The sequence below is a fragment of the Anomaloglossus baeobatrachus genome, chromosome 1 (genome assembly GCF_048569485.1).
Source record: "Anomaloglossus baeobatrachus isolate aAnoBae1 chromosome 1, aAnoBae1.hap1, whole genome shotgun sequence".
NCBI classification, from domain to species: domain Eukaryota; kingdom Metazoa; phylum Chordata; class Amphibia; order Anura; family Aromobatidae; genus Anomaloglossus; species Anomaloglossus baeobatrachus.
The window spans coordinates 13,275,100-13,287,975 of record NC_134353.1 but is presented as its reverse complement, the minus strand read 5'-3'; the positions used below and the strand labels follow the sequence as shown (position 1 = coordinate 13,287,975).

The 12,876-nt window shown below is 42.8% G+C and overlaps 1 protein-coding gene across 1 annotated transcript in view; it reads right to left on the bottom strand.

The window, feature by feature from the left end:
• Nucleotides 1-12,876, bottom strand: part of LOC142303855 (transcription factor COE3-like) — a 122,977-nt gene that overhangs the window by 25,786 nt on the left and 84,315 nt on the right. The window lies entirely within an intron of this gene.

Below are 12,876 nucleotides of genomic sequence, written 5' to 3'. Positions count from 1 at the left end.
TCCTCTCATGTCCCGGATTAATGATCTCGCTCATTTTTCATATTCCATTGACCGCTCTGTAAAACATTCTGCAGCAAGAAAAATATCTCCTAATAACTGGAACCACATGTGGTAACAATAGAAAGGAGATCTCTGCGAGAAACGGAGCAACTCGGGACTCGCTGGCCCATCCGCCCGGAAAGAAAAGAAGAACACCGGCCAAAAAGGATTGACTCCATGTAAGCATCTGCTCCGGGCCGGCGGAGGAGCCGCGAACATGGGTGGTATCCAGTAATGAGGCCGACCCGCGAGAACAGGCCATGCAGGAAGACTTCCAGGCAGGGCAATTCATTTCCTGCTAGCAGCTGGTATCACACATCTCACCACACTCCTCCACCACGACTCGGGATATCCACGCTCCGGGGGTTTGGCCATGTCCTAAGATGCAGATCCCATCATTATCCACCACGGCTCTCAGGAGAAGCAAGCATGGAGGACCAAGGCCAGCCCATCACCTCATATCCACAGGGGCAGAATTATAGCAGTTATATTCCTGTACATAGGGGGCAGTATTATAGTAGCTATATTCCTGTACATAGAGGCAGTATTATAGTAGTTATATTCCTGTACATAGGGGGCAGTATTATAGTAGTTATATTCCTGTACATAGGGGGCAGTATTATAGTAGTTATATTCTTGTATATAGGGGGCAGTATTATATCAGTTATATTCTTGTATATAGGAGCAGTATTATAGTAGTTATATTCCTGTACACAGGGGGCAGTATTATAGTAGTTATACTCTTGTACATAGGGAGCAGATTATAGTAGTTATATTCTTGTACATAGGAGCAGTATTATAGTAGTTATATTCTTGTATATAGGGCAGTATTATAGTAGTTATATTCTTGTACATAGGGGCAGTATTATAGTAGCTATTCTTGTACATAGGGGCAGTATTATAGTAGTTATATTCTTGTACATAGGAGCAGTATTATAGTAGTTATATTCTTGTACATGGGAGCAGTATTATAGTAGTTATATTCTTGTATATAGGGCAGTATTATAGTAGTTATATTCTTGTACATAGGGGCCAGTATTATAGTAGTTATATTCTTGTACATAGGGGCCAGTATTATAGCAGTTATATTCTTGTATATAGGGCAGTATTATAGTAGTTATATTCTTGTACATAGGGCAGTATTATAGTAGTTATATTCTTGTACATAGGGGCAGTATTATAGTAGTTATATTCTTGTATATAGGGGCAGTATTATAGCAGATATATTCTTGTACATAGGAGCAGTATTATAGTAGTTATATTCTTGTATATAGGGACAGTATTATAGTAGTTATATTCTTGTACATAGGGCAGTATTATAGTAGTTATATTCTTGTACATAGGGGCAGTATTATAGTAGTTATATTCTTGTACATAGGGGCAGTATTATAGTAGTTATATTCTTGTACATAGGGGCAGTATTATAGTAGTTATATTTTTGTACATAGGAGCAGTATTATAGTAGTTATATTCTTGTACATAGGATGCAGTATTATAGTAGTTATATTTTTGTACATAGGGGCAGTATTATAGTAGTTATATTCTTGTACATAGGAGCAGTATTATAGTAGTTATATTCTTGTACATAGGAGCAGTATTATAGTAGTTATATTCTTGTATATAGGGGCAGTATTATAGTAGTTATATTCCTGTACATAGCGCCAGTATTATAGTAGTTATATTCTTGTACATAGGGGGCAGTATTATAGTAGTTATATTCTTGTATATAGAGGGCAGTATTATAGTAGTTATATTCTTGTACATAGGATGCAGTATTATAGTAGTTATATTCTTGTACATAGGGGCAGTATTATAGTAGTTATATTTTTGTACATAGGAGCAGTATTATAGTAGTTATATTCTTGTATATAGGGGCAGTATTATAGTAGTTATATTCTTGTACATAGGAGCAGTATTATAGTAGTTATATTCTTGTATATAGGAGCAGTATTATAGTAGTTATATTCTTGTACATATGAACAGTATTATAGTAGTTATATTCTTGTACATAGGGGCAGTATTATAGTAGTTATATTCTTGTACATAGGAGCAGTATTATAGTAGTTATATTCTTGTACATAGGGGCAGTATTATAGTAGTTATATTCTTGTACATAGGAGCAGTATTATAGTAGTTATATTCTTGTACATAGGAGCAGTATTATAGTAGTTATATTCTTGTATATAGGGGCAGTATTATAGTAGTTATATTCCTGTACATAGCGCCAGTATTATAGTAGTTATATTCTTGTACATAGGGGGCAGTATTATAGTAGTTATATTCTTGTATATAGAGGGCAGTATTATAGTAGTTATATTCTTGTACATAGGGGGCAGTATTATAGTAGTTATATTCTTGAATATAGGGGTAGCATTATAGTAGTTATATTCTTGTACATGGGAGCAGTATTATAGTAGTTATATTCTTGTATATAGAGGGCAGTATTATAGTAGTTATATTCTTGTACATAGGGGCAGTATTATAGTAGTTATATTCTTGTACATAGGGGCAGTATTATAGTAGTTATATTCTTGTACATAGGGGGAGTATTATAGTAGTTATATTCTTGTACATAGGGGCAGTATTATAGTAGTTATATTCTTGTATATAGGGGCAGTATTATAGTAGTTATATTCTTGCACATAGGAACAGTATTATAGTAGTTATATTCTTGTACATAGGGGCAGTATTATAGTAGTTATATTCTTGTACATAGGGGCAGTATTATAGTAGTTATATTCTTGCACATAGGAACAGTATTATAGTAGTTATATTCTTGTACATAGGGGCAGTATTATAGCAGTTATATTCTTGTACATAGGGGCAGTATTATAGTAGTTATATTCTTGTACATAGGAGCAGTATTATAGTAGTTATATTCTTGCACATAGGAACAGTATTATAGTAGTTATATTTTTGTACATAGGGGCAGTATTATAGTAGTTATATTCTTGTACATAGGGGCAGTATTATAGTAGTTATATTCTTGTACATAGGGGCAGTATTATAGTAGTTATAGTCTTGTACATAGGAGCAGTATTATAGTAGATATATTCTTGTACATAGGGGCAGTATTAGGGTATGTGCACACGTTGCTTTTTTTTCCGCGCGGAAAAAAACGCACCCTCTGGCAGAGGGGAGAATAGTAAACAATGTTTTTTGAGAAACAACGCATCGAAAACGCATGCGTTTTTCATGCGTTTTTCATGCGTTTTTTTAGGTGCGTTTTTTAAGACTTGGGTACCTATACGTCAGAAAACCCCCACAAGTGACCCCATTTTGGAATCTGCACCCCTCAAGGATTTTATTCAGGAGTATATTAATCATTTTGAATCCACATCTACTTCCCCCAAAATGTAGCTGTAGCAACAATATTCTCACTGTTGGGCTATGTGGCCATGACACGGCGTCTAGTACACAGTGCCAGCCTTCCTGCAGAGATGTGAGTGTTTCCCACAGGAGAACGCAGCTGCCCATGCCCACGATTTGGGTTCAGGCTGCTGTGGAGCTCTATTCTACCTGCAGAGAACACTCTTGTCTCCGCAGCATATATTTACATGCTGAGGCTCGGGAAGCTGCACCACAGGTCAGTGTATGCTGCGGAGAAAAGAAGCACAGTGGGCACAGGATTTCTAAAAATCCTTCCACTGTGCTTCTACTGCACAACGCAGCGTTATGGACGCAGGGAAAACAGTCTGCGCCCAAAACGCTGCAAACCCCGATTGTGGGCATCCAGCCTAAAAAGCGTCAATGGAGGTCAAATATATATACAACGTCCCAACCCCCCTGCATATTCTAAGCTGGCACCTTTAGTACCTTTCATGTGGCACTAAAGGGTGCCTAGCCTAGTTTTTATCACAAAAACAAGAAAAAAAAATGGCGTGGGGTCCCCCCTATTTTTGATAGCCAGTCAGGGTAAAGCAGACAGCTGTAGCCTGCAAACCACAGCTGGCAGCTTCATCTTGGCTGGTGATCAATTTGGAGGGCTCCCCAGGTTTTTTTTTTTATTTATAAATAAAAATAATAAAAAAAAAATAACATGGGGTCCCCCCAAATTAGATCACCAGCCAAGGTGAAGCTGACAGCTGAGGTCTGGTATTCTCAGGGTGGGAAGAGCCATGGTTATTGGACTCTTCCCAGCCTAAAAATAGCAGGCCACAGCCGCCCCAGAAGTGGCGCATCCATTAGATGCGCCAATCCTGGCGCTTCGCCCCAACTCATCCCGCGCCCTGGTGCGTTGGCTAACGGGGTAATAAATGGGGTTGATACCAGATGTGTAATGTCACCTGGCATCAAGCCCAGCAATTAGTGATGTCACGGCGTCTATCAGACACCCGACATAACTAATTGACAGTAAACAAAAGCAAAAAAAGACAACAAAAAATTTTTTATTAGAAAAAACACTCCCCAAATCATTCCCTTGTTCTCCAATTTAATAAAAAAAATGGGTCCGCAGAAATCCATTTGGATGTCCCACGTCGGCTCTGGACCTTCTAGAATATGGGGGCACGTTCAGGGAACGTATCCCCCATTTTCTAGGAGGGCAGACCCTCCATTTGAGGAGAGTGGGTGCCAAAAATCTGCACCCACTCTCCCCGGGTCACAGCTGCAGAGTGCGAGCAGCCAGCACAGCTCTCTGAACACAGTGCTGGCTGTCAGCTGCTCTGCACATGTGACCGGCCGGCGTCTGCTGTGAAGGAGGAGGGAGCCGCGGGGGATCAGCGCTGCGACCGGACAGGTATGTATGACACCGGGGGGAATTGGGGTGAACGGGCAGGGCCTGGGTGCATTTTTCTGTCGCATGTCTCAAGGCACATACGACAGAAATCATAGCAGCAGGGCGGCCAGTGCGCTACTGTGCGCGCGGCCATGTTGGATTTTCGGGAGGGGGGTCGGGGGTCGGGGCGGGCACTTTGGCGACACCGGGGGCTTTGCCAGGAAGTGAGGTCAACAGGAAACCTCTTGACCTCACTTCCAGGTAAATGCCTGCGTTCTGTATGCCGACAAAGCCCGCGGACCGCAACAAAAAAGCAGGTCCATGCGGTGTAGCTGCGTTCTGACCCCACATCATTGATTTCAATGGGGGAGAGAACGCAGCCACAACGCACAAAAGAAGTGACATGCTGCTTTTCTTTCCGCACCGATTTTTGGCATCCAAAACGCTGCGGAAAGAAACGCAGCGTGTGCACTGATTTTTCAGCTTTCCCATACACTTTGCTGGGAAAGCTGAACGCATGCAATTTGCCACTGAAACGCTGCGGTTCAAAACGCAGCGTTTCCGCGGTAAAAAAACGCAACGTGTGCACACAGCCTTATAGTAGTTATATTCCTGTACATAGGGGCAGTATTATAGTAGTTATATTCTTGCACATAGGGGGCAGTATTATAGTAGTTATATTCTTGTACATAGGGGCAGTATTATAGTAGTTATATTCCTGTACATAGGGGGCAGTATTATAGTAGTTATATTCTTGTACATAGGGGCAGTATTATAGTAGTTATATTCTTGTATATAGGGGCAGTATTATAGTAGTTATATTCTTGTATATAGGAGCAGTATTATAGTAGTTATTTTCTTCTACATAGGGGCAGTATTATAGTAGTTATATTCTTGTACATAGGGGGCAGTATTATAGTAGTTAAATTCCTGTATATAGGGGCAGTATTATAGTAGTTATTTTCTTCTACATAGGGGCAGTATTATAGTAGTTATATTCTTGTACATAAGGGGCAGTATTATAGTAGTTATATTCCTGTACATAGGAGCAGTATTATAGTAGTTATATTGTTGTACATAGGGGCAGTATTATAGTAGTTATATTCTTGTACATAGGAGCGGTATTATAGTAGTTATAATCTTGTATATAGGGAGCAGTATTATAGTAGTTATATTCTTGTACATAGGGAGCAGTATTATAGTAGTTATATTCTTGTACATAGGGGCAGTATTATAGTAGTTATATTGTTGTACATAGGGGCAGTATTATAGTAGTTATATTCTTGTACATAGGGAGCAGTATTATAGTAGTTATATTCTTGTACATAGGGGCAGTATTATAGTAGTTATATTCTTGTACATAGGGGCAGTATTATAGTAGTTATATTCTTGTACATAGGGGCAGTATTATAGTAGTTATATTCTTGAATATAGGGGTAGTATTATAGTAGTTATATTCTTGTACATGGGAGCAGTATTATAGTAGTTATATTCTTGTATATAGAGGGCAGTATTATAGTAGTTATATTCTTGTACATAGGGGCAGTATTATAGTAGTTATATTCTTGTACATAGGAGCAGTATTATAGTAGTTATATTCTTGCACATAGGAACAGTATTATAGTAGTTATATTCTTGTACATAGGGGCAGTATTATAGTAGTTATATTCTTGTACATAGGGGCAGTATTATAGTAGTTATATTCTTGTACATAGGGGCAGTATTATAGTAGTTATATTCTTGTACATAGGGGCAGTATTATAGTAGTTATATTCTTGAATATAGGGGTAGTATTATAGTAGTTATATTCTTGTACATGGGAGCAGTATTATAGTAGTTATATTCTTGTATATAGAGGGCAGTATTATAGTAGTTATATTCTTGTACATAGGGGCAGTATTATAGTAGTTATATTCTTGCACATAGGAACAGTATTATAGTAGTTATATTCTTGTACATAGGGGCAGTATTATAGTAGTTATATTCTTGTACATGGGAGCAGTATTATAGTAGTTATATTCTTGTATATAGAGGGCAGTGTTATAGTAGTTATATTCTTGTACATAGGGGCAGTATTATAGTAGTTATATTCTTGAATATAGGGGTAGTATTATAGTAGTTATATTCTTGTACATGGGAGCAGTATTATAGTAGTTATATTCTTGTATATAGAGGGCAGTATTATAGTAGTTATATTCTTGTACATAGGGGCAGTATTATAGTAGTTATATTCTTGTACATAGGAGCAGTATTATAGTAGTTATATTCTTGCACATAGGAACAGTATTATAGTAGTTATATTCTTGTACATTGGGGCAGTATTATAGTAGTTATATTCTTGTACATAGGGGCAGTATTATAGTAGTTATATTCTTGTACATAGGGGGAGTATTATAGTAGTTATATTCTTGTACATAGGGGCAGTATTATAGTAGTTATAGTCTTGTATATAGGGACAGTATAATAGTAGTTATATTCTTGTATATAGGGACAGTATGATAGTAGTTATATTCTTGTACATAGGAGCAGTATTATAGTAGTTATATTCTTGTACATAGGAGCAGTATTATAGTAGTTATATTCTTGCACATAGGAGCAGTATTATAGTAGTTATATTCTTGTACATAGGGGCAGTATTATAGTAGTTATATTCTTGTACATAGGGGCAGTATTATAGTAGTTATATTCTTGTACATAGGGGCAGTATTATAGTAGTTATATTCTTGTACATAGGGGGCAGTATTATAGTAGTTATATTCTTGTACATAGGGGCAGTATTATAGTAGTTATATTCTTGTACATAGGGGGCAGTATTATAGTAGTTATATTCTTGTACATAGGGGCAGTAAGTATTATAGTAGTTATATTATTGTACATAGGGGGCAGTATTATAGTAGTTATATTCTTGTACATAGGGGCAGTATTATAGTAGTTATATTCTTGTACATAGGAGCAGTATTATAGGGGTTATATTCTTGTACATAGGGGCAGTATTATAGCAGTTATATTCTTGTACATAAGGGGCAGTATTATAGTAGTTATATTCTTGTACATAGGGGCAGTATTATAGTAGTTATATTCTTGTACATAGGGGCAGTATTATAGTAGTTATATTATTGTACATAGGAGCAGTATTATTGTAGTTATATTCTTGTACATAGGGGCAGTATTATAGTAGTTATATTCTTGTACATAGGAGCAGTATTATAGGGGTTATATTCTTGTACATAGGGGCAGTATTATAGGGGTTATATTCTTGTACATAGGGGGCAGTATTTGTAATGATGTTATTTTGGGAAATCGAGGGCTCTGATGTTGTCCCTTACGCTGTGGACTCTAGGCTATAATATGGCTAAGGATGCTGGACTTCTGAAACGCGTTGTTTGTCCCAGCAGAAATGGTCATGAGCAGTTTGTTTCATAACGTAAAGAATAAAGAAGTTTAACATTTATTTGCCTTCAGTTTGCTGTGGCAGAAGACAATGCGGGTTCCAAACGAAGAAACATTGACTAAAACGGTCAGCTGGAACCATTTCTCTTGACCCTAGGCTATCCCTCACCTCCAAATTACTGCAAATGGTGGAGACACCGGAGACCCGTGCATTACTATACTCCTGAGAAATTGTACTGTAATACCGCCCTTATCCCAGGGACGGACGGGGCCCAGAGTGAAATGATAAACAGATAAGGACAGACCAGGAAAAAACAAAACTCTGACACACTGCACACAGGAATACACAAAGAGACATTCAGGAGTAAAGCAAGAGCTGGAGGGTAGCAACAAAAAGGCAAGAAGGGTTAACTCCACAACAGCACACAGCAACAGGTATCTCACCATAGTTGATCTGAGAAGGTGACTAAGATAAACTATAGCTGACATAGGTGGAAGGATCCATCCAGCATATGTAGGAAGAGAGCAGATGTGATTGGCTCCCCATAACATGTGATCAAAGGAGACTAACAAGCAAACTAACATAGATTTACTTTTGCTTGCCTGCCTCAATTAACACTCAGCAGGTCGCCATAAATTCTGCCTGCGCTCATCCCAGACACCAGGGATGTTATAGGGCAGAATCTGTCGTCTGAACAGAACCCGACGCCACCCATGACAGTCAGCGAAGTTTCTGAAAATCTTCATGTGACAGTACCTCTCCCTCTAAGAGGGCCCTATGAACCTTCAGGACCCGGTCTCTCAGGATGAAGATGATGCAATATCCTATCCAGATGCTCAGCATGGATATCTGATGCTGGTGCCCAAATCCTCTCCTCAGTACCATAACCTCACCAATCTACCAAATATTGCAATGAAGGTCGAACAAAACGAGGATCAACAGTCAAAAACAGGGTTGTGTAATGCAAACCAGGGGAACCCTAGTCCAATGTGTGCAGGAAGGGCCTCGAGAACATAACATGATATGAGCACTGAAACGGTAGAGGGATCAGAGCCATCTCAAGATGACAACTACCCCCCTCCACCGGTGGTGAGGATTGCACAAAATACAATGTCTGTTACCGTGAAGGAACGTGATCTGAGGGAGGTAGAGGACATCAGGCAGAAGATACAGGGAGACCCATCACTGGGGGTGTGAGGCCAAAGAAAAGTCACAGGAAGAGGGGGTCCGCATTACATGGCAAAAGTGGATTGATGTATCAGTTGCACGTTACACAGTGGGACAGGATACCAAGCAATTGGTGGTGCTGGAGAAATACAGAAGGGAGATCCTGTCCTTAGCCCATGAAGGTCCATTAGAGGGACATGTGAGAGGGAGACAATGCAGGCATCTGAGTAGGTTCTTCTGACCCGGAGTGTCCTTAAAATCAAATTTATAAGCTCGTGTAACATCGTCCAAGAAATGAGAGGCCTAGAAGCCATGTCTTTAATAGCAGAACCTTTTCAACGGATGGTGGTGGATATGATAGGACCCCTGCCCGACCCTGTCGCTCAGGGAAGACATACATATGAATGGTTGTGGATTTTGCCACCAGCTACCCTCATGTGGTAGCTTTCCAAGGAATAAAAGAAACAGAGGAACAAAAAGGGCAGCCCACACATTAATGGAGATATTTATCCAGGTGAGTTTCTTCAAGGAGGTTGTATTAGATAAGGAAATGCAATTCATGGGGAGATATTGCGTGCCCTGTGGAGCCGGGCCGGAGTCCGAGCACTGTTCCCCTCCGCATACCACCCACACACGAGTGTACATGCGAGCGGTTAACTGGGACCTTAAAATGGTTGATCTGTGCCTACGTGGAGGGGGGACTGTGAAGAAGCTCTGCCCTAGCTCCTGTTTGTCCACAGAGAGGTGCCGCAGGCTTCTACCAGTTTTTCCACATTGCAACCCTTTTATAGCCGGCAGCCTTGGGGCCTGCTGGACATGGTGCGAGAACACTGGGAAGACCGGTCTGCTTCTGGGGGGGTACCAGTGCTCCGCTACATGAGGTGGTTGCGAGAGAGGATATGTCGCGGGCGGGGAGGAGGCCGCCGCTGCGCTCTCGCTAACGCTTGGGTCCGGCGCTGCTGCTGCTGCTCGGTGGCTCGAGCGGTGGGCCGGATCCGGGGACTCGAGCGGCGCTCCTCGCCCGTGAGTGAAAAGGGCATAGTTTTTGGGGTTTGGGTAGTCTGTCCGTGACGCCACCCACGGTTTGTGGTGAGGTTGGGAGACCACCGCTGCTCTGGACGGGGATCCCGAGAGCGATGACAGGGAGCAGCCGAGATGTTTCTCTCCCCTCCGTGGGTAGGGGGTTTTGGTGGTCCCGGGGCCCGGTGATGGTAACTGGAAAGTGGATGGCAGGGTTTGGGTGAGGTGCAGGGTCGCGGGGGCAGCGCGGTGCCAGACGGCACGGTGGTACTCACTCAGCCAATAACGTATACGGAGTCTTGGTAAAACAAACGGCTGGATGGACAGGTTCCGCAGACAGCTGCGGTGGTCACTCCCGGTAGGTTGGCGGTGACTGGCTTTCCCTGCACCTGTAGTGTGTTTTCGGCCCCGATGGCTTCCCACCGGTAACCCGCTCCCTAGCGTGGATAGATGCCGAGGGAGCCCCTTTTGCCCGCAGGCTCTGGCCCTGGGAACTGTAGCCTTGGCGGTGACTGTATTTCCCTTCACGGTTGAGCGGTTGCCTTCAATCGGGTCTTTGCTGCTGGGAAATGAGATTCCCGTCGCTAACGGATTTGACCGGTTTTACGACGACTCCAAGCCTGGTCGGGGTCCGTAGGCCCTGCCAGATGGTGCTGGCTTCTCTTCGCTCCCCGGTTCGGTACCGGCGGGCCACCGCCTGTCCCCGGTCCTACGGTTCCGCGTCGATCGGCCCCTCCTGCAGACGGTCACCACCGTCTGCCAACCTTGCTGTATGTGCCCGGGCCATATACCCGGACACGGTCAGACTGCTCCTCTCCTACCACTTACTCCTTCCACTTCACTCTCCCTAACTACTCTCCCGTCCTTTCCCGCCTCCAGGACTGTGAACTCCTCAGTGGGTGGGGCCAACCACCTGGCTCCTCCGCACCAGGTGTGGACATCAGCCCCTGGAGGGAGGCAACAAGGATGTGTGTGACTGATGTGCCTAACCGGGGTGTGGGGTGTGTTGTTGCAGTACCTGTGACGTCCTGGCTTGTCCAGATACACCTTGGGTGGCTCTCTCGGCTTAACTTAGAGGATGTACAAGGGCAACCTACTATAATAGGGGCAGCCAGCCTCAGGAGTTTAGAGTGGCCCAGCAGCTCATGGTACTAAATCGCATTTGCCATGAAAAGTTGCAATCCAAGTGGGAGGGTTCCTACACCATAGCACACCATAGTAAACAAAACGGGGAAGTCACCTATCAGGTAGCGCTTGATCTCCACCACACCCAAACTAACAGGATTCATGTTATCCAATTAAAAGCAGTGCTCCCACCCCTATAAACATCTTCTACAGGTAGCTCAAAGTATGCGGAAGGTTCCAGAAGCCCAGTCTGAAAAGGTGTTTATTGGGGAAGCCCCCTACAGAGAGGAACAAGGATGCACCATCCCCACCAGGTGCAGAACAATGAATCTTATTGCAGGCTTGATTATATTAGAGTCCATGGAGACACCCTGGGGTTGACACTCTGTTACAGGGAGGACAATGGCTTAACGGAGTCCCCTGAGACACTCAGTCAAGAGAGAGCATCTTAAACTGAAAGCAAGGGAATCTCTATTCAAACACAACAATAAGATAGATGTAACCTTCACTCCATGCTCGAAAAAGTCCATTCTACATCCATTGGTCCAATAGTCTTTATTCCGTGGTCAATTGCTCACAGACGAGGTCACTCACAATGTGTGGGAGCTTCTCATCCATGGAGGGGGTCACTCACAATGTGTGGGGGCTTCTCATCCATGGAGGGGGTCACTCACAATATGTGGAGTCTTCTCATCCATGGAGGGGTCACTCACAATGTGTGGGGGCTTCTCATCAATGGAGGGGTCACTCACAATATGTGGAGGCTTCTCATCCATGGAGGGGGTCACTCACAATGTGTGGGGGCTTCTCATCAATGGAGGGGTCACTCACAATGTGTGGGGGCTTCTCATCCATGGAGGGGTCACTCACAATGTGTGGAGGCTTCTCATCCATGGAGGGGGTCACTCACAATGTGTGGGGGCTTCTCATCAATGGAGGGGTCACTCACAATGTGTGGGGGCTTCTCATCCATGGAGGGGGATCACTCACAATATGTGGAGTCTTCTAATCCATGGAGGGGTCACTCACAATGTGTGGGGGCTTCTCATCAATGGAGGGGTCACTCACAATATGTGGAGGCTTCTCATCCATGGAGGAAGTCACTCACAATGTGTGGGGGCTTCTCATCCATGGAGGGGGTCACTCACAATGTGTTCGGGCTTCTCATCCGTGGAGGGGCTCACTCACAATGTGTGGGGGTATTTTGAGTCCACAGCCGAAAACTACCCAAATCTCAGTCTGTGCAGGAACTTCATGTATTTGTCAATAAAATATAACAAGTTATGGAATATTTAGAATTTTCCATCAGTAAGCATAGAAACGAGTGACTAAAAGAGCAGAAACCACTGCAGAGGCACAATGTGGGCACCTGGATGAGCGCCGTCTCCTGACTCTTGTCCAGGACGGTATGTGGGAC